Here is an 18,856-nt window from a genome sequence, read left to right as displayed (position 1 = left end):
AGTAGAGTAGAACAGAACAGAACAGAACAGAACAGAACAGAATAGAAATCTTTATTGGCCAAGTGTGATTGGACACACAAGGAATTTGTCTTGGTGCATATGCTCTCAGTGTACATAAAAAGACAAGATACATTCGTCAAGAATCATAAGGTACAACACTTAATGATAGTCATAGGAAACAAATAAGCAATCAAATCATATTAGGAAAGAGTCAATATAAATCAATAAATTATCTTACTATTTAGAAAGGGAGGAATGTGGGAAACACATGTGGGGAATGTGGGAAACACATTCCTGTGTCTTGAAGATTATTATCCAAAATAATACAAGGTAAAAGATATAAGGATATATAAAACAGGATTTAAGGCACAAATTCTTAAGCATAATAGTTTTTGATAATTCAGTTCTGATAGAAATCATTCCAGTTGTCGGCGAGGGAGCCAAAGATCAGTTGTTTTTTCAGCAGCACTGTTGAAATATCTTCTTTTCTTTCCATAGCCCCACTATTAATTTTCCTCTTGACTTGAGCATTTGGTGATACTGTCTTACTATGGCCAATATGCTTTAAAATGTGGATGTGATTCAACCAAGCTTAAACACTTCCACATCCTATTGATTCCTAGTGAAGAACAAAGCATGTGTATTTAAATTTCTCTAGACTGGAATTGGTTCCTAACTTTGGCTGGTTTGTGCTCAAAGACATTTTTCTGTCCAGATTGCTTCCACTTTATGAAAGATCCTGTTCTTACTGCACAATAGTTGATACTGAATTTATTTCCTCTAATTCTAGTGTAACACAGAACAGGACTACTGGTTCTGATGTTGCTCAATTTCAGAAGCAGCATAACATGGGGGGAAATAAAATTAATCACTTACAAGTTAATTGAGTGCCATGGTTACATTTTCCAGAAAGAGTTTTCACATTAGCTTCAGTCCTCAGCCATTATTATCCTGTACTGCACATATGGTAGACATTAGTCCTGTCCATTGTCTAATGCAGCTAGTTGGAACTGCACAAGTCATTGTGCTCCTCCATACGACTTCAGGGATGTCTTTATTCCGCTATACTCCCTCCATTAAAGGAAAGAATTCCCAGTAGAGTTCCATCATGTGTTTAAAAGGAAGAATTACACAACACCATATACTGAAATGTACTATATATTAAAAGTGAAGAAGATTCTGAATACTTTATCGAATTTGTTTAATACAGTGTGGAAGATAACTGACTCCAAATAATCCTGACCTGCTTATAAATACAAAAGCAAATAATAAAAAAAAAGGAAATTGATAATATGCATCAAAAGGTAATCTCTCTACAGCAAAAGGCCTCTCTACTTCTCAGCTCCCAATACATCACACTGTTTAATTGACAGATCCCAGGTCACATACCCCTGCCCAATTTAATTGATAGGCAGAAACAGTTGGAGCTGTGTGGTTCTTCAAAGAACCAGGCCCTATGCCATAAAGAGCTTTATAAGTGGCAACCAGCACTTTGAATAGCACCTGGAAGCCAGTGCAGCTCACAGCAGTGGAGTCACTCTGCATATCATAGCATGACCATAGTTGCCTACACTGCTATTTTCTGGACCAGTCTAATTTCCAAATAGTCTTCAAGGGCAACCCCCCCCCAAAGAACACACTGAAATAGTCCATTCATGAGGTGACCTGCAGTGTGAAATGACTGTCTGAAGGGCCTTCCAATCTAGGATTGGATATAACTGGTGCACCAGATGAATCTGTGCAAAGGTTCTTTTAATCACATCTGCCCCCCCCCCCCCGCTCTTTGTGAAGGAGCTGTGAAGCCTTTCTGAGTTTATTCAAAGTCTCAGCAAACCTAGGAAAACTCAACATTCTTCAATACTATATAATAAAAGAAAAATGTTAATGGGAGAAAAACGTTTTCATGCAAGTTTGTCCATTCTTCAGATCTCTGAGAAACCCCATTGAAAAATCACTGGGATACTGTACAATGTGTTAAATTGTCAATGGCCTGGGAAGGTGCCATGGGGCTCTTTTTGAAAACCAATTTAAGTCAGACACAGCAAACATTTACCATCATCCAATCCTGTTAAGATTTCTTACAACATATGCCACAATAACAGAACATGTGATGTGTGTACTAATTATTGCAGACTCCACCATGTGTGTATATTTTATATGCTGTCCCTGACCTTTTAGTTAATGACTTCACATTATATTCACTGACCTGAAAGAAATTGAATTCAGTGGCAGTCACTCAAGAATGGAATTACAGAGTCTTCTTAATTGGTCTCTTAAATGTAGGGAGGGGATGGAAGTTTTATAACACCTGTTGTGTGGGAGGTTTTTAACTTCAAGAGATTCCTGAAGTTTGTTTGCATGGATTAAACATAGACAAATGACAATTACTGCAATCTGGTATTGACCTGAAATATATTGATACTGGGGTGAGGGAAAGCAAGCACAAAGTTTCCATCAGCACTTGAACACATCAATCTTTTTAATTTCCTACATGTTTCCTTTATCTATTTGATGTGAATATTTTACTTGCCCTTCCCAAGACTTCCAGTCGTGGGTTTGGAAGCAGGAAAAGAGACTGCTTTAAAATCAAGATCTCTGCATGGAGAGATTCTAGTATGACGCTCGAGAGCATCTGGGTAGGATTTGAACAGGACTATTAAAATCTAACAATGGCAAGGCACCCGGTTCTTTAGTTAGCAGAGAACATTTGGGGAAAATGTCGGGGAACATTTGGGGAAAATTTCTCTAGACTGGGCAGGCATCGTTCATAGAATTCTCTGCCTTGTTATTTCTAACAGCAATAAGAAAGATGGAGACAGCCCAACATTTTTGCTGAATATTTTATCTGAATTATTCCAAAGCAATGTTAATTGCTAAAATTGCATGGAAGATTCTTTATGTCCTGTGTTAAAAATGCAAATGTTATTAGTGCTCCGATCATTGATAAGAGCGCTTTTTGTGCAGTGCTTTAACCTCCATTAGGGGGGATTAGGAGGACACAACCGCATTGGCATTTTGTAAGTGTCGCTATGACAGCACTTGCTGCACAAATGCCTGGCTGTCATACTGAGGTTTATCATTGTTTTTTTTCTTTCTCCGAATGCAGACTAATAAACCTAGAAATTACAATTGCCTCCCTGCCGAATCTGTGATAGGCGGAAATAATGATATCAGTGGCCTGCTAATCTTCTTGCCTCTGCGCTTGGCACTAGTCTATTGAGGCACCTGTCACCCTCCGCTTTGATGAGACGAATTCAATCTCAGCACTGTAATGACAATGGAGCCATTTTCATGTTGGGAAATGATTAGGGGAAGGGTGTACCTGCTCTGTCATCATGAGCGCAACTGGGCACTTTGCTCCATGAGGGGCACGTGTGCCAGGTTTCTCCAGGGAAACATTGGATGAGGCTGGAACCAGAAGATGTCCCCTTTTGCTTCCCCGTGTTCTTAGGCTGTGATTGCTGGATGCTGAAGGCAAACAGTGTAACAAACCCTACCTGTCAATTCCTGAAAAAAAAATCTGGCACACTATTTTAATCATCTGGGCCAGGATGAACTTTTTGCTCTAATCCAGTAAAGTAAATCTTATCTATATTGTTGTTATGAAGGCACTAAATACCTCTTAGAATATCTGTAGTCTTCAATCATGCTCAACTTCAGTTTCATCACCAAACCTACATTCAAACTGATTTTGGCTGCACTGCATTTCAGTCATGCTGAAGGCCTTGAAGGCCATTCACAGGATGCAATTGCAAGCATGCATACCTGCTCTGGCAATAGTGACCTGTTGACCATGTTCTCTGTAACAAGAATTCTACTTCTTCTTGACTCTGGTCCAGACACTAGTCATGTGTCTCTCCATGAGTCTAACAAAATCAGACTTTCCGAAATAGAGTTTCCAGGAGGGATGAGTGCTTAGAAGGAAACCTTACAAAAGCCATTCATCCAGTTCAATACTATTTACACTGCAATCTATTTTCCAGGGTTTCAAATAGGAGCTTTCTTAGCTGTATCTCAAGATGCTGAGGACTCAGCTTAGAAATTGTTTTACAAGAACCTGTGAGCAAAGAGTCACTAAGAAACCCTTATTTCAGGCAATGATTTTGGGCAGCCAGCCTTTGTGGTTGCAGAATGAAATCATTTTAGGAGTTAAGAAGTTTACTTTTTATAAAGGCTTTTTGTTCCTCATCAGGCAGGGAATCATCCTTATATGAAAGATCTTAACACTTAAATCCATCACATCCTTAGCTTTTTCAGTATGAGACTACAGAAAGCTCTTGATTTAACAGACTTTACATTTGGCAAATTCCTGCCTTAAACAACACCTACTGATCCAAGTTTATATAAACTGCAGGCAATAACAGAGTATTTCTCTTAAACAATGGACAAAGTCTGCTACTTCCCTTTAAAATGGGTCTTCACTGTAGCTTTCCTCATGTATGAGTGGAGTTTGGAGCTCGAAAAATCCATTCACCATTTAATAAACATGTAGCTTTAATGGTTGATCTGTGAATTTTGTAAATAATTTCTTATTCAAATATTGTTCAGTCTTTTCTGAATCATTGTCTGTTTACTATGTAACCTAATTTAGTAATTCATAAATTGCTGCATCATTAATTTTATTACAAAAACATATCTAGTTCATCAAATAGATTGAACAATCAAGTAGAAGTTATTATTCTTTTATCTTGTTGCTCCGGTAACTGGTAAAGCAGCAATTTATTTGATTTGTGCCTTTTTTCAAAACATTTCTGTTTGATAAAATTAAGATTCTAGGTCTCTTATTTTCAATAAATCTAATTGGTTTGATATTGATTTATTTTATTTTTTTTGTTCCAAGATTGGTTTATATCACGGGTGTCAAACTTGGGGCGTCACGTTGGGTGATGTTTCACAATGTTTTTTCCCTTCGAGGAGCTGGGGTGGGTGTGGCCTGTGTGTGACACATCTAGCCTGCGGGCCACCAATTTGACACTCCTGGTTTATACCTTGATTTTAATTGTTTCAAATCATTCAGTAATGTATTGTTCTGTTTTTGCATGGCTTCCTCTTTGATGCCATAGAGATGAACCAATTTCTTATAAAAACTTTATTAGCATCCTACATTATAGATAAGATGAAAAGTTACATTGATTTCAAAGAAACTCTTATTTCTGGTAACACTTCAGTTTAATATCCTTAATATAGTTGATTAACTCTCCACATTTTCAATCTGAATTCCTCTATTTAGTTTTAGAATGATTGGATCTGGATAAGTACGAATTGCTACCTCCACATCTATGAGGTTAGTTAACAATGATTAGAAATACAACACTGTTCCTTAATGAATATGTTTTATGAACTAGGGAATAATCAGAATTCTCTCTCTCTCTCTCCAGCAGTTTATATTTATATATTTAGGTTTATATTTCCACACATCCATGCTGATTGATTGATCAAATCCTTTGCCATTTTCACTGAAAATGAAGCAGCCATTTTGCTACGGTCTTCAATAACCCCTTTTGTATTTGTTAGTGTATTATCAAATATAGGGTTTTTTATTCCTAGTTATCTGTTGATATATTATTAGGGCTACAAAAATATGGATAAAGCTAGCAGCTAAGAAATTTAAAAAACACAGTAATGTTTGCTTTCATCTACTGGTTGTCTTGATTTTTTAAAATAATATTTTTAAGAATTATACATATAAAAAAAAAGCCAGTACAGACTCCAAAAAGTACAAACAGGTATAACAAAAGTACATAAACAAGAAAAAGGAAAAGGAAGAAAATAGGGAAAGAGAAAGAAAAAATAATAATTTCCCCCTTAATTCCAGTAGATAAAAACAATAATAAGTTATCACCATCTCTAAATAAAACATAATATCCCTTCTCTCCATAGCTCATTTTTTAGCTAAGGAAAACAAAATCAAAGTGCTACATCAATCAATCTTTATCAGCAAAAGTCCGGTAAGGGCAACCAGATATAACCATTTTCTTCTTTTAACCCTGATTAAATAAGCCAATCTTATCAATCTTCCCTGATTTTTAAAAATATATTCTTTGACCCCTTTAAATAAATAAATAAAATTTATCCATAAATAAATAAAATTTATCCTTTTGTTTGTAACTTCTAAAAGAGTCCTTCCAAATCTTAGCAAAGGGGGGGGGAGGAATCTTAATTAATTTCCTGATTTAATGTCTGTTCATCTCCTGTAGGGAATAAGTCATCCATCAGATCCATTAGTATTGCATTTAAGTCCCCATTTAAATTAATTTCATAAACATCCATTGCAGCTCAATCTTATTTTACAATTTTATAGGAGCATGATCTGTCAGTTTTATCAAGTATCTGATCCATTCTGTCCAAAAGTTTAGCTGAAAGGTATTTAAAAGTTTGCACTAAGGATTTCTTTATCCTCTGGTTCTAGTGTCCAGCCTTCCTGGTCTCATCATCATAGAAAAACTGAAAACAATACCCATTTGCTATGAGAAAGTATCTTCTAGATAATTCAAAGCTATAATTTCCAAACCTTCTAGCTCCTTAATTTGTTATTAACATTCCCAAATCTATATACTAATCATTCTTTTGCTGCAAAGTTCAAAAATCAGATATTTTTGAAACCTTCGCAATCAAATTTGCATCATCATCTTTTAAGGAGAGGGAAACACATCTATGAATGCAATAGAAACTTGCCAGTCGGAAGAGTCTTAAACTCTCCAATGCAAATAATAAAGAAAATAATCCCAAAAGTGATTAAGATTTAAAATTTGGTTGAATGTAGTGTCTTTAAAGACTGGAGCTGGTTTGCTCTGGAGAGATTATGCTGACTTCGATCCAGCAACTTTCCACTTATAAAGTTATCTTGTTAGCTAACAAAGCCAGCAAGGTGTCCACTCGCCATGATGCATACAGGAAGTATCTGGTTGTTGATTTCTGTAGCCTACACATATGGCAATCTTAATTTTATATCTAAATATATTTATATAATTAAATCTGTCTTCACAGGTCTCAAAGTCTTCCTCTCCTTCTTTCTTTCTCAGGGACGTGGGGTTCTCTCTTGGTTTCTCTTGATGACTAGGCTTGAAGGCAGAATCACATTGGGTAAGGTGATAATTGATACAACTTTGTTCCACAGCATATAGGGCTTTGTAAATTTAAAATTAGTAGCACTTTGAAATAGGCCTGGAAGCCTAGTGATAACTAATGTAGCAACCTTAAGACCTTATCTGCAAGAAAATCTGCCAAATCATCCACAAAGCCTGCAGACAGCTTATCTTGCTCATTCTTCTCCAAAAGAGTTTGGGCCCCTCTGAACAGGGCCACTAATCAAGAGAAGACACGTAAAGCATGTAGAAATGTTGATTCCTCAGTGTTCTTATAACCTCAGACTTGATCTTGATCTGCTTGGTCATATTCAATTATGTTTTTACATCATAGTTCCTGTGTTTTTTCAATTGCTTCATTCCCATAACTCCTTAGAAAATCAGGGCACTTTTTAGGATTGGTGGCTGGTTGATGTGCAGAGGCAATCTTGTCCAGTGCCCTGGCTGTGTCTATATTCCAGAGATCTACCAAGTGTGAGATATAGCTGCCTGAAAACTATTCAGACAATCTCCAACCATCTTCTAGAAATCCTCTGGATTCATGACGTACTTGGAATAACATTTTCTAACAGGTCATCTATCCCAGCAGAGGTTCAGGGAGGCAATGATTCATAATTTGATCAGATAGTGATCTGACAATAGCAAAACACATTAATGGCTTGTTTGTTTGTTTGTTTGTTTGTTTGTTTGTTTGTTGTGTGTGTCACCCATCTCCCCTATAAAGTGACATACCCATATTTAATTTGCATCTCATCTTCCCCATAGTAAAAACCAGATCAAGTGGGTGCTGATATACATGCTTTGGAGTTTTGAAAGGTACTTTGGATATTCAAAAACTAAGGACATGAATTGAAACAATCCATGTTTAAATGGAACATAACCTCTTTATAGGTTGCCCTGTAAATAACCTTTTCTAATGATTATGTTGGAAAATGAATGATGAATACTGAGCATGTCACTGCGTTATTTTATTTACCAGCTGAGCTAATTATTTCTGGACTATCAGACTTTCCGTACCTTGCCAAGAATTGTTATCAAAAGCTACTACGCATGTGCATCCACCCACATTCCTTTACATTCCTTCACACACTCCTTCCTTTGTTCTCTTACCAGAAAGGTCCGGCTGAGAAATAGCCGGCAAAAGCTATTTCAAAATGTAGCAATTACTTTTCTTAGTTAGTGAGGTGTTTTATTTTCTTTATAACAAATAAATGAGTTTTATTAGAGAACTTTTCTTCGCGTTTCTTTTCAGAATATTGTAACAAGGAATAAGCCATGATCCATCCTCTAACCAGGGTGATTTGTCCCAGAGCCAGATATGGGATTAATCAATGCCCTGACATCTGGTAGCAGAGGATGGTTGATTTATGACTTTTTTCCTTGTTTTGTTATTTCTGATAAGAGCGCATAGGCAATTAGTTTTTAGCTACTGAGGTACGCTAATTATTTTGCTAAAATGCCGAAACAGAAGAAAAAGGAAAAAATGAAGCACAGAGCTTTATCCTCTTTGGAAGAAGAACAGGAGATAGTAACGCCCTCAAGATTCCAGCCTCTTGCTACGGCTACGCAATTGGAACAAGAAGGTGCCATGGGTGAAGAAGATCTGAAAATGCTTTCGGAAACACATCAAAGGACAGATATCAGAACAGCTGCTTTTGAAGATAATGAACTGCGACTGAGGTCGGTAGCCTTTTCTTCTCAATTTGCATGCTATGAATCTATCCTACCAGAGCCCACAGATTACGATGTGCTTGGTGCTAGGCCAAGAAAGTTTCCACAAACAGCAAAGCTTTTTCACCCCCACGAAGAGAGAGAAGTAATTCATTATTCTCCTCAAAGCCTTGAGCTCACCCAGCGTGAGATGGTCATTAAATCCTACCATGAACATGTAAAATATTATGAAAATGAACTTTTTCGATTTAAGAGAGATTTGTTTATGCTTGAGCAAGATAAGGAAGAATCCCGTGACTTAAATTTTTCAAAAAGCGCCATCTTGTCTTCTTCCTCAGAGCCAAAGACACTCCCCCTGGTGGATTCTGTGTCAGGCCAATTAAGGCAAAGAGCACTGCATACTCACATGAAAGTCTCCCTGATCAAGTTACATATAAACCTGCCACGCAATCATTTCTTGTAACTGGGCTGCCCGAAGCTAAAAGTGCAGCACCATCTGCTGGCGAAAGTAATTTACTACAGGAAGCTGAAAGAGAAAGGAGCTTAGATGAACATTTTAAATTACTACAGCAGACCCTGGCAAACCTGTCTCTAACTCACTCAGAGATTCAAGCTGAAATGCCACAAGTGTCTCCACGGGCTCAAACTCCAACACCCCCTGGTGGTGATGGTGTCTTTTTAGATGGAACACAGGCACGCTTTATGCAGCAAAGGCAAATGACTGCATCTCCAGCAGGTCATGCCAATATTGCAGATCAAGCACAAATGGCAACTGGAATACAGCAGATTCCAGTGCATCAGCCACAGCAGCTACAAATGCCTGCATATGTGCCCCAGCCACAAGTGCAAATAGGGCCAGCTCCTGGCCCACCTCCAATGGCACAACCAAGACCATTTTTAGGTCCACAACAGGCACAGCAAATACCACAGGCATTTCTGCCAGCACAGCCAGCATATCAAATGCAGGCTCCTTACCAGGCATTTTCTGTCTCTCCACTAACTGGTGAGTCAAAACTAAAAATGTCAGGACACAATTACAAAGCCTGGGTCAGTGAGATTACACTATTGCTTCTTAGAGAAGGCACTCACTGTATGGTTTTCAACCCTCCTGGACAACCTTGGAATTTTGCAATAAGAGATTTAGAGATAAGGGCTTGTACAACATTATTGATGTCCATGGATACTGAACTGCAGGTCACTTTTCCACCAAATACAACAGCCCGACAAATTTGGGTTGAATTGGAAAATTGCTACAGGCCTGTCTCAATTGAATCTTCATGTTTACTCATGTCTGAACTCCACGGTTCGAGATTGAAACCCGGTGAACAAATTGGAGGACATTTGACCAAACTGAAAGGTCTGAGAACAGAATTGAGAGAAAGAGGCCATAACATTGAAGATATTCAAATGATCAGCATCATCATTAACTCTTTGAATTATGAATGGAAAGATGCTGTTACAAAAATTAACCAAGTCCCAATTGCTCAACGCACAGTGGACAATGTCTGTAGACTTTTAATTAAAGAAGAGGCATTCATGTTGGCCACGCCACACTTGAGAGGACCACCCGCATCAAAAGCTCCAGCTAGGCGCCCCTTCCAAGGAAGGACCTATGCTCCAAGGACGCCAAGATGCTACACCTGCAGTCGTGTGGGACATGCCACCCAGGATTGTCCCCAACGAGTTCCAGCTCCCGTCACGTACCAGCCCAGACGAACAGATTCCAGAGGCAGAGACAGAGGCGGAAGACAAGGTCGTCGTGGTCCCCAGCGTGATCCACAAACTCCACTCGCCACACTGGCTTTAACCAATGATCCACAACCTCAACCAGAGTACGACAGACAACTCCTGTGGACTTTGGACAGTGGTGCAGCATTGCATGTTACGTACAAAAAGGAACTTTTCACAGAAATGCACGAGCCTGAACCTGAACTATGTGAACTTTATTCTTTTTCAAATCATCCTTGTCAGGTCAAAGGAAAAGGAACTGTTTATGTTGAAGAGCTCGATGCATTCATTCCTGATGTTTATTACATACCAACAGCAACCAGTAACTTGCTTAGTCAGAGTCACTTGTCTAGAATGTTAAAATTCCAGGTTCACCACCTTGAAAATGCAAGTTACATAGTTAAAGATGGAGATATTATTGCTGGAACCATATTAATTGGTGGTGTTTATTACTTAAAACCAAAGCCTAAAACACAAACACAGGCAAGTATACAAACTCCAAAAAGGGAAAGCACAGGCCCAGAGAGAGATGCTCCAGAGAGAGATCCTGTTGCTATTCCGAAGGCTCCTAAAGCCAACAAAAAGAGAATTGGTAAACAGGTTGCTCAGAGCAAGCCTGAGGTTCCGCATAAAAATGTTAATGTTGAGAATTCACTAACAGGTAAACCTTTGCATTCCAGGTGTATCCATCAATGGCATAGAAGATTGGGGCATGCCAGTTTCCGTGTTCTTAGGAAGATGCCGGAGTTCGCAAAAGGTTTGGATCTAAAGGGGTGTAAGGTGTTTTTGGATTGTGCTGTCTGCAAAAAGGCCAAATCCAAAGCAGCAGCCATTCCCAAACACGCTACACGCCTGTCAACACGCATTTTTGATTTGGTTCACACTGATATAGTTGGTCCTTTCCCGCCATCATTTGGTGGGAGAAAATATTTTCTAACAATTGTTGATAATTACTCTAGATATGGATACGTATATCCTATGAAAGAAAAATCAGAGACCTTTCAGATCTTTAAAGACTTTGCAGCCCTTGTTTCTACCCAACACCAAGTTCGCATCGCCAGAATCCAGAGTGATCGTGGTGCCGAATTCATGTCTCAGCGTTTCCAGGACTGGATGCGTAAGAATGGAATTATTCATCAGTCTTCGGCCCCTGACACATCAGCTCACAACGGAGAGGTACTGCAAACCATGATGCGTTGTCTCCTAGAAGACGCCAATCTTGATATGATATACTGGGGTGAAGCTATAAAATATGCAAATTACATTGTTAACCGTACTTGGAGCAGTGTAACAAATCAGACTCCTTTCTTCATGTTGTATGGCTACAAGCCTGATCTTAAAAACATCCATATTTTTGGTTCATACGCTATGGTGAACATTCTCTTAGCTCAAAGAAGAAAAGGAAGTCCAGTAGCAAAGAGACTGAGATTTATGGGTATTGATGATAACTCAAAATGGAGCAGATTTATTGACTCTAAACATGCAATTGTGATTTCCCAATCTGCTAATTTTGAAGAAGATATTGACTGGTCCAGGATTCATTCCAATGATCCTGGAGTTTATTTTCCCAGAGATGATACTGCTGATGCCACGCAGATTGATGATCAAGCTTCCACTGATTCTTCTCAACCCGATGTTCCGTCTTCGCAAGCCACGGATGCTGACGCTAGCGACGAAAGTGAGGATGAGTACGAAACAGAAGAAGACTGGACAGTTGTCCCGAGACATTCCAAGAGGGTCACAAAAGGAATCCCTCCACAACGATATTCTTGGCAACTGACAAATGCACCCTTGCCTTTGATTTGCAATGTTACACTTCCACCTGATAATTTCACACAAATCAAGCAGCTCCCTGATTTAGAGCAAGACAAATGGTATGATGCAATGCAGGTTGAAATGGACAGTCTAAAGAAACTTAAAGTGTTTACACCTGCAAAACCTCCAGCAAACAAAAAGGTCATTGGCACTCGATGGGTCTACAGAATCAAAAAGAAACCAAATGGTGAGTCATTGTACAAGGCCAGACTTGTAGCTCAGGGTTTCGCTCAACGTTATCCTGAGGACTACACAAATACTTACTCACCGACAGTCAGAACTGAGAGTGTAAAAATTGCTTTAGCAACTGCAACTATCCTTGGTTTAGAAGTTTTCCAGTTTGATGTTGACACGGCTTATCTACATGCAGACCTAGACGAAGAGATCTATGTGAGAAGTCCTCCAGGGTTCCGACAGCAAGAAGGGGATACCTGGTTCCTAAACAAAAGTCTTTATGGTCTGAAACAATCTGGTTTAATGTGGTATTTATGTCTTACTGACAAACTAAATTCAATGGGCTTTATTAAGTCCGAAACTGATGAGTGCATGTTCACAAAAAGATCTAATAATGCATATGAAATAGTTCTTGTTTATGTTGATGATATTGTTTATATTGGTCCAAATAAGCAAATGAGTGAAATTTTTGCCAAAGCTTTGCAGAGATACTTCACATTGAAATCATTAGGTCATATTTAGCACTTATTTAGGTGTTCAGATTGAAAAGACACAGAAGGGGTTTAGTCTTTCACAAGAAGATAAAATTGAACAAGTTTTGCATCATTGCAACATGAAAGATGCTAACACAACAAAGACACCCATGCAAACAGATTTTCATAACTTGACACAAGAAGAAAGTCCTGAGTTCGAGGATCAAACACTTTATCGTTCAGTCATTGGGTCACTGTTATACATTAGTAGTTGGACCAGACCCGACATTGCACTTAGTGTTAATCTCTTATCTCGACACGTAGGTAAGGCAAAACAGTTTCATTGGACATGTATTAAGAAATTATTGAGATACCTAAAACACATAAACACATGAAGTTATTGTTAGAACCAACACATACTGATTATGCAGAATTATGTTGTTATGCAGATTCTGATTGGGCAAGTGATAAGAAATCACGCAAAAGTACTTCAGGTTATATGATGTTCTTAAACGGATGTCCTGTTTATTGGCAAGTACGTAAACAGAATTTTGTTTCTTGTTCATCTACTGAAGCTGAATATGCTTGTGTTTCAGATGCATGTAATTCCCTAACTTGGTTTGATGCTTTAGTCACAGATATCTGGACACACCCGATCCGACCGATCACCGTGATGGAAGACAATGAATCGGTGGTTTATATTTCTGAATCACATTTTACAGGTTCTAGGTCCAGACACATTGACATCCGTTATCAAAACATAAAACATTTAGTGAAAAAAGGTTTTGTCAAAATGCAATATGTATCTACACATGATCAAATTGCTGATATGCTCAACAAACCACTTCCAGCAGCTCAACATGAGTATCTGCGTAAGAAGATGTGCCTTATTTGATGATGTACTGATATTCGCTCAACTGGCAAAAGAAGGGGAATGTCACTGCGTTATTTTATTTACCAGCTGAGCTAATTATTTCTGGACTATCAGACTTTCCGTACCTTGCCAAGAATTGTTATCAAAAGCTACTACGCATGTGCATCCACCCACATTCCTTTACATTCCTTCACACACTCCTTCCTTTGTTCTCTTACCAGAAAGGTCCGGCTGAGAAATAGCCGGCAAAAGCTATTTCAAAATGTAGCAATTACTTTTCTTAGTTAGTGAGGTGTTTTATTTTCTTTATAACAAATAAATGAGTTTTATTAGAGAACTTTTCTTCGCGTTTCTTTTCAGAATATTGCAACAAGGAATAAGCCACGATCCATCCTCTAACCAGGGTGATTTGTCCCAGAGCCAAATATGGGATTAATCAATGCCCTGACAGAGCATAATGAAGTACCTTCAGTTCATCTGAACATAGATACACAAAAAACTCAGCAGCATACTAAAATAGCTTAAAATCTACAATAGTATTCCATGACAAAGTTGATAAAAACAAGCGGGCCAAATTCTAATACTTTTAGGTTATAAAATAGGAGAGAAAGATTACTTCTTAATATAAGTGTAAATGTGTAAGTTGTATATGTGTGTGAAGTAGGGGGAAAGCGGGTCAACCTATTCTCCAAAGCATTTGAGGGCAGGAAACATAAGTAATGGGTGGAAGTTTGTTAGAGGGAGAGATCCAGCCTAGAAGTAAGGGGAATTTTTCTGACAGCGAGAACAGCTTGCCTCCCAGAGTTATGGGTGCTTCATCACTGGAGGTTTTCAAACAATAAACCAGGGTACTATAAGGTCTCCTGCCTTGAGCAGGGAGTGGGACTCCGAAGATCTTCGAGATCCCCTCCAGCCCTATGATTTTATGTTCTATGTTCACTCCTACTCTTGCACTCCACACATGCAGCTCTCAGATCCAGCTCTCCATGCTAAGCTCTCCATGCTAGTTTCTTTCCACTATCTAACTCCATCATTGCCCCTCTCATAGGGTTCTCTATAGACAGTTCCTCTGCAGTGCAGTGCAACTACAGCTCCTGGACTAAGTTGCTGTCCTCTTTACTATGATGGCTGGCATGTTCATCTTTCATCCTTCTGTGGCCACCTATGCTGATGGATCTGCTGCATATATGGTGCCCTGGACAACAAGGAGCTTTCCACCTCATTCCCCTCTATTTCCTTTTGCTTTATTTGTTCCTGGAGGGGCTGTAGGGCCTCCTGGCAGCTTTACTAGGTTCTGTAATGTGCCACTGTACATTACTGAGAGGAGGGGGTCCTTGCCTCATCACAACTAACTTAAATTATTGCAAGATGTTCTACCTCCAAAGGCTATCCATAAACAACAATTGGCTCAAAATGAATTGGCCTGTGTATTTGTGAATCAAAGTTGTTGTTGTCATATACTATAGTACCTAACCAACAGTTGTTGCATTGATTACCAGGAATTTTCTGTGTACAGTTCAAAATGCTGGTTTTGATCTCTACAGCCCTCTATAGCTTGGCACCAAGTTACTTACAGGACCACCTCCTGTAGTAAACCACCCAATGCATCAAGTGGGGACCTTCCACAAATATCTTTTAATGGTCTCCCATACAGTGGAAGTGAAGGGAGCTGGAGCTTGCAAGCAAAGTTTCTCTGTAGCAGCCCCTCCATTAAAGAATATTCTCCCTCTCAAGATGAAATTGGGACCCTCATCCTCAGTTTTTGTTAAACTGTTAGAGACAGAGTTGTGCTGGAGAACCAATAGGGAATGAATGGTTATGTTGCATTCATATAGGTCTTTATTGATGTTTTATTTTTTTCCCAATTTTAAAAATCCCACCAACATTTCTTCCAAAAGCTTTGGCATTTAGAAGCTTCTACATAATAAATCCCCTTCATGGATTAACTGCTTTGTCGTGGCAAAGGGGCTTGCATAGTTCAATGAAGCTATGAGCTATGCTGTGCAGGGCCACCCAAGGCGGACAGGTCATAGCAGAGAGCTCTGACAAAACGTGATCCACTGGAGAAGGAAATGGCAACCCACTCCAGTATCTTTGCCATGAAAACCCCGTGGACAGTACCAAAAGGCAAAGGTGTGGAGGAACGTTGTCTATGGGATTGCAATGGGTCGGACACAATTTTGCGACTAACAACAACAACAACATAATAAATTGCTGGCAGTGGCTCCACAGCAGCAGTAGCTCTTCAGTAGCTTAGCTAATAAGTTCAAACTGCCTATCCTTTAATGATGACAGCCTCTTTCTTTCCTTCTCCTCTAACTCTTTCCATTTCCAAAACATGATAGACTAGACTGTTAGTTTCCATTTAATTTCTTATTCTGCTCATAGCATAGTTTATTCTGTATGTACCACCTCTGCATCACCTTCATCAATCTTCTCTTCCAACTACCCCCAATCTATTTTAATCTATATAACATTCTCCACATACATAATTTCTCTGCAACTGCATTCTACTCTTTCTTCTTCTTGATTCAAATATTCTCCTTCATTAAATTTCCCTTTCTGCATCTATTCCTTTTTCTCTTTACTATCTGCACCTTCTCTTCTCTTACACTGATTCTCTTAGCTGTGTCCAGGAAGGACTGCTGGCCTTCATCCCAACTTTATCCTTCCTTGAATCTTAGGCCTCATCGGTACATCCTCCTTGGTCTGATGTCAAGATACTCTGTTGATGAACTGCTCTCCCCATAGGACCTCCATCTCAGGGCCAAGTGCTTTCCATCAGAAAATACAGTAGGGCCACCTATGTGACTGTTCTGATTCACATGGAGGAGAAAGCTGAAACAGGTTGATGACTCCCACGCTCCAATTGGCCTGTGACACACCAGGCCACAGGGCTCTATGCCACCTTGGTCATTTCAACTTTGACTGCCAGGGAGAACCAACTTTGACTGCTAGTCTCAGAACCAAAGTTGTACTGTTTTTCCTTTCTGACCCAGGTAGGAATGATGACTTCCTAGAAGGTATTCATAAGGCTCCTGATCCTACCAGTAATTTCTGCTGTTTGACTTTTCTCTCTCCACTCACCTAGCCCCTAGGCCTGGGAGCTTAACTACATTTTGAGGGACTTCCAGAAACTCAACAGGCATGGGGCTAACTTTACTTCATGAAGGGAAATGCTTCATAAAGTGGCACCACAGCAGATAAAGACCCCTACCTGGAATCTGCCCAATGTAGCTCCCTAGGCAATGGGAACCACAGTATGCCTCTTTTGATGGCTCTGAGCAATGTAACTGGGGAGAAGGCAACCCTCTGCAATGATATATCTGGGAAGAAGCCATCCCTCAAATAACCCAGCCCCATGTTATGTAGGACTTTAAATTGGAACCAAAAAAAAAAAAAAGGCTGGTAATCAGAACAGAACAGAATAACAAAATTGGAAGAGACCTTGAAGGTCTTTTAGTCCCAACCACCTGCTCAAGCAAGAGACCCTATACCCGTGATGGCGAACCTATGGCACACGTATCAGTGGGCACGCAAGCTCAGTTCTGCCAGCTGATTTTCAGCCCTTCCAGGCTAACCAGAAGTTGGCAAACGAGTCATTTCCGGCCTCCAGAGGCCTTCCAGGGCGGGGATTGGAGAAGGCCGTTTTCACTCTCCCCAAGCTCCTAGAAAGGCTCTGGAGCCTGGGGAGAGCGAAAAACAGGCCTTCTGATCCCACCAGAAGTCAGCAAATGGGCCATTTCTGGCCTCCAGAGGGCCTCTTGGGGGGTGGGAATCCCCCAAGAAAGCCTCTGGAGCCCAGGGAGGGCAAAAAATGGGCCTACCAGGCACACAGTACCATCGCATGCCAAAAGTGGGGGGAACCTGGGGGGGGGTTGCACATGCATACGTGGGGTGCATTGAATTATGGGTGTAGGCACACAGACGTGCGATCCCCCGTGCTCCCCCTGCTTTTGGCACGTGATGGCAAAAAGGTTCGCCATCACTGCCCTATACCATTCCAGACAACTGGATGTCCAGTCTCTTCTTAAAAGCCTCCCATGCTGGAACACCCACAACTTCTGAAGGCAAGCCATTCCACTGGGTTATTATTCTCACTGTCAGGAAATTTCTCCTTAGTTCTAAGTTGCTTCTCTCCTTGGTTAGTTTCCAAGTATTATTTCTTATCTTGCCTTTTAGTGCTTTAGAAAATAGTTGACCCACTCTTCTTTGTGGCAGCCCCTCAAATATTGGAACATTGCTATCATGTCACCCCCAGTCCTTCTTTTCACTAGACTAGACATACCCAATTCCTGCAGTTATTCATATGTTTTAGCCTCTAGGCCCCTAATCATCTTTGTTGCTCTTCTGTGCACTTTTTCCAGAGTCTCAACATTTTTTTTTTATATTGTAGTGACCAAAACTGGATGCAGTATTCCAAGAATGGTTGTACCAAGGCTTACAAAGCTAATACTTCATGACTTGCACCTGCATCTGGTTTGGCTCTGCAACCCAACAAGACAGACACAGACTTCAGAGGATAATTGGAACTGTAGAAAAATCAATTGCTACCAACCTGCCTTCCATTGAGGACCTGTATACTGCATGAGTCAAAAAGAGGGCTGTGAAAATATTTACAGACTCCTCACATCCTGGACATAAAACTGTTTCAACTCCTACCCTCAAAATGACACTATAGAGCACTGCACACTAGAACAACTAGACACAAGAACAGTTTTTCCTGAACGCCATCACTCTGCTAAACAAATAATTCCCTCAACACTGTCAAACTATTTACTAAGTCTGCACTACTATTAATCTCATCGTTCCCACCACCCATCTCCTTCCACTTATGACTGTATGACTGTAACTTTGTTGCTTGTATCCTTAAGATTTATATTGATATTGTTTTCTGATTATTTGTACCTTATGACTATCACTAAGTGTTGTATCTTATGATTCTTGATGAACGTATCTTTTCTTTTATGTACACTTAGGGCATATGCACCAAGACAAATTCCTTGTGTGTCCAATTACACTTGGCCAATAAAAGA

At 39.7% G+C, this 18,856-nt stretch overlaps 1 long non-coding RNA gene across 2 annotated transcripts in view; it reads left to right on the top strand.

Annotated features, from left to right (window-relative positions):
* Positions 1 to 18,344, top strand: part of LOC148114813 (uncharacterized) — a 129,089-nt gene extending 110,745 nt beyond the window's left edge. Inside the window, exons 4-5 of one of the 2 annotated variants that reach the window (XR_015733217.1) lie at positions 7,023 to 7,083; positions 18,217 to 18,344. This is a non-coding gene — a long non-coding RNA (uncharacterized LOC148114813). Of the gene's footprint in view, positions 1 to 7,022; positions 7,084 to 7,850; positions 7,927 to 18,216 lie in introns of those variants that run through there. The other variant, XR_015733218.1, reaches the window with a different exon arrangement.
* Positions 18,345 to 18,856: the final 512 nt, after the last annotated feature.

This window comes from Pantherophis guttatus, chromosome 3, assembly GCF_059756535.1.
Source record: "Pantherophis guttatus breed Tessera chromosome 3, ASM5975653v1, whole genome shotgun sequence".
In the NCBI taxonomy this organism is placed as follows: Eukaryota; Metazoa; Chordata; class Lepidosauria; order Squamata; family Colubridae; genus Pantherophis; species Pantherophis guttatus.
Note: the sequence above shows the minus strand (reverse complement) of the source record. Positions and strands in the feature narration are given on the sequence as shown.